Raw genomic sequence first — 4320 nt, 5'->3', positions numbered from 1 at the left:
TTTTCCTCTCATTCCTGTCATTTCCTCTCATTCTGCTCCTTTTGGGGGAGCAGAACTCTTCTCAGGTACACCGACCCTACTCACAAACTACAGAGCTGGAAGTGGGGAACTCCCCAGAAAGCAATCATGAGGATCTATTCTGTGCCCTTCAAATCTAGACAGTGACTTGGCTGTTCCCTTACAATTACAGGCTATTCTTCTCTTCACAATTGAGACCAGTTTGGGATTGTTTCTGTGCAGCCTGACTGATTAATGAGTCTGTTTACCCCCAGACAAGAGTTAGAAAGATGATCAGTGAAGAGTAGTGATGAAATCTATGGTCTATGGTCCCTTTGTAACACACCCTGTCCCTGATCAGGACTGACCCTCTTACCTGGGAGCCCCAAGTCAAGGCTCCCTTACTTGAGCTCCAAGGGGGCACTCTTGCTTGGATCCCTGTTCAACTCTTCAGCGCCGGCATGCGGGAACTTGAGGGCTCCAAACATCACACCACTGCCCCCTGGTGGATGACACGATGTAATCGCTTTTTCATGCTCCACACCTAGGTGGAGTATTTCTCCAATCTTGATTACTTATTTGATATATGAATCCTGGTAACGGATCACCTTAATATATGTCTTCTCTAGAACAGTGAAACATTTTGCCATAGACTGGGAAGTTAAGATTCTCATTTAATTGACAATATTTCTAAACCATCAGCATTTTACACACTATGTTTTTTTATTACCATTTCTATTGCCCACTGAAAGTCCATTTCTCCAGTCCCTGGCATGCTGCTTATTACAAAAAATTCTGGATAGCAATTATTCAGCCACTAAACATCTAGAATGTCTGGTCCCTAGCAGGAGAGCTGGTCAGAAACTTCAAATTATAAGAGCAGTTCAGTCGCTGACCTCTTTTTTGCTTCATGGAATCACACCTATTTCTAAGAACTAGATGAGTATGGTGTTTGGGGAAAGAAAGAAAGAAAGAAAGAAAGAAAGAAAGAAAGAAAGAAAGAAAGAAAGAAAGAAAGAGAATGTCCTAGCATTTTGGCTAAAACCTCTCCCCCTAACACCTCTTCCCCCAGGCTAGAATTCAACTAGATAATGGAAAATTCATGTTAAAAAATTCTACTTCCTCATCTGATAAAAGGTATCGAACAAAAGCTACTGCAGTATTATTTTTAATGGAGGAATTTTAGAAATTTTTTCATTTAAAAATCAGTATTGAGAAAGAACTACTACAACCACTTGTATCCAACATGGTACTTCTGTTCTTGCACACTGGGATACCCCATTCTGATCCACCTAAATTTTCTCATCCTTGTCAGCCCATTAAAGGAAGAAAATAAATTTTAAAAGCTCTAAAGACTGGAAAGGAGGATACCCAATTCTATGTATTCATAGATATTAAGATACAAAAGCTTTTTGAATCACTGAGTTAATTAGAGAATATAGCAAAGTGACTGGCGATAAAATAAATATTTAAAATTCAATTGTATTTCTGAATACTAGCAAAACCCAAAAAAGTTAGAAAGCATACTTTTTAAGAAGAGTCCATAGCAATTTCCATAGCAACAAAAACATTAAGTACCTGGGAATTAATCTAATAAAATATGTTTAAAACTTTTATGGAGAAAATTGTGAAACTTTATGGCATGCCATTAAAGGATATCTAAATAAATAAAAAGAATATCTTAGTAGATAGGAAATCAAATCTTTAAAGTCCCAACTCTTTCTAAGTTAATGTATGGATTGCATGTATTACACTTGAATTTCCCTAAGGATTTTTCTAGGAAATTTACAAATATTAAAAATTCCCATGGAAAAGCTAAAGCCAAGGATTGCCAAGATGTTCTGAGAGATGGGGATGAGGAGGGAGAGAGGAAGTAGATGAAGACTTGTTTATTAAGATTTTATTAAGATTTATTACAGAGCTAAATGGTGATTGGCAAATTGGTAATGAAACAGAGAAGAGAGCTCAGAAACAGACCTATAATATATTTAGAAATGATGTGACAGCTTAGTATTGCAGATAGTTGGGAAAAGAATAAGCCATTCAGTATATGGTACTGGGATGACGAGATATTCATTTTAAAATAACAGAAATTTTCTCTCTATCTCACAGTGCACACAAAAATCCATTAAAATGAATTAAAGGCTTGAATGCAAAAGGTAATTAAAATAGGCATGGTGAAATACTATTCTTGGCTTGGGACTAGATGATGGTTTTAATCCAAAGGACAGCTCTAAATCCAAAATCTCAGATGAGACCTTGTAAACTATAGTACAAATAAATCAAGAAGACAAATGAAAAGCAGCCGTGATGCAATGTCTCACTCAAATAACTAAGCAGCAAATACATAGTAATTAAGTATAATAAATCTTCATTAAGTCTGTGAAAATTATCCCAAAGTGGAGAGGTAGTCTTGGGTGCATACAGTCTTAGACATCTTATAACTTCCTATCAAAATGTTTCTTTTATCATTGAAGAATAACCCTTATTAGTAGATCTTAGTTGTGCTCACCACACACACACAAATGGTAATCATGTGAGGTAAGAATGTTGCTGAGATCTCAGACCCTGAGGCCTCAATCCATCCTGTCCAGATGATGTCCCTCGAGGCTCTTGGTCTCCCCACAAGAAAGAATTTAAGGACAGACACAACACAGTGGACAAACAGTACAAGCAGGAAAGTTTATTAAAGTGAAAAGTTCACTCCCAAGATGTGAGAGAAGGTAAACTCAAGCAAGGGAGAGCTGTGCCCACTGGGGTTTGTGTTTCTGTCCTTCATTGACAGTTGTTAACAAAGGAGTGGAATATTCGTTACTTGAGGCAGGATTTTTTTGGAAGCAGGTGGTCTCTTCCAGGAACGTGGGTTACCAGGCTTTTCTTCCTTATTTAGTCAGAGGTTTCCTGTCCTAGTACACTTAGGGAGAAGATTTTAAAATATTAATGTGGTATAATAGAATAATGTGAACTTCAGCCTACTTGGTCAGCCATCTTGGGCCTGTTTCCATCCCATTTCTTGTGGTTTTGTTTTGGAACAGCTTCCCGGTTACTGGCCACCAGGCAACCTGGCAGAACCTAACCGACTGCCTACTCCAACAACAAAAGTGTTAATTAACTTGATTGCAGTGATCATTTCACAAAGTACAGGTATATTAAATCATCATAAATAAACAAGTAAATAAATTAATTTAAAAAACTAATAACCCTTTTTACCCTAATACAGCCTTTATTCTTAAAGTCTACTTAGTGGGATATTAACATTACTACCGTCATTGAAATTTGATGTAACTTTCCTTTTACTTCCAACTTCTATGCTATAATTTTTCTTAGAAATATTCTTTTTTTTTTTTTTTTTAGATTTTGTCTTTTTATTTGACATAGAGAGAGAGAAGGACTCAAGCAGGGGGAGCAGCGGAGGGAGAGGAAGAAGCAGGCTCCCTGCTGATCAAGGAGCCTGAAGCAGGCCTCGATCCCAGGACCCCAGGGTCATACCTGAGCTGAAGGCAGATGCTTAACCAACTGAGCCACCCAAGCACCCCTAGAAACATACTTATAAGAAGAAATTGCTAGAATTTAAAACTGAGTAAGTAGCTCTATTTTTTAAAGGCATGTTCTACATTTCTTGCCTTAACATAGATAAACTTATTTCTACCATCTTATTTTTTCTGTTAATCATGTATTTTCTTCATATCTTTCTATTGAATTGATGATGTTTTATTTCTATTTTTTAATTTACTTAGAAGGAATTCATATTATGTCTATGCTTTTTGTTTCTGTTTTGTTTGGGGTTGTTTTGGTTAACAAGTTCAAGGTTCATCAAAACATCTGTCTTCCTTCCAAACAGTGCAAGGACCTTGGATAACTGTGACACTGACAGTTTCCCCTTTATTATTGTTATCTAGGATTTTAGCCCAAATTATTCATTTTTATTATTATTTTTTAACACGTGTATTGATTTTTTTCCTATTTTTTTACTGTGTTATGTTAGTCACCATACAGTGCATCATTAGTTTTTGATGTAGTGTTCCATGATTCATTGTTTGTGTATAACACTCAGTGCTCCATGCAATATGTCTCCTCCTGAATACCCAGGACCAGGCTCACCCATCCCCTCACCCCCATCCCCTCTGAAACCCTTAGTTTGTTTCCCAGAGTCCATAGTCTCTCATGTTTCATCTTCCAATCCGATTTCTCCCCCTTCTTTTTTCCCTTCTCTTAATGTCCTCTGTGCTATTCCTTATGTGCTACAAATAAGTGAAATCATATAGTAATGGATTTTCTCTGTTTGACTTATTTCATTCAGCATAATCTCCTCCAGTCCCATTC

The sequence above is a fragment of the Mustela nigripes genome, chromosome 3 (genome assembly GCF_022355385.1).
Source record: "Mustela nigripes isolate SB6536 chromosome 3, MUSNIG.SB6536, whole genome shotgun sequence".
In the NCBI taxonomy this organism is placed as follows: Eukaryota; Metazoa; Chordata; class Mammalia; order Carnivora; family Mustelidae; genus Mustela; species Mustela nigripes.
Note: the sequence above shows the minus strand (reverse complement) of the source record.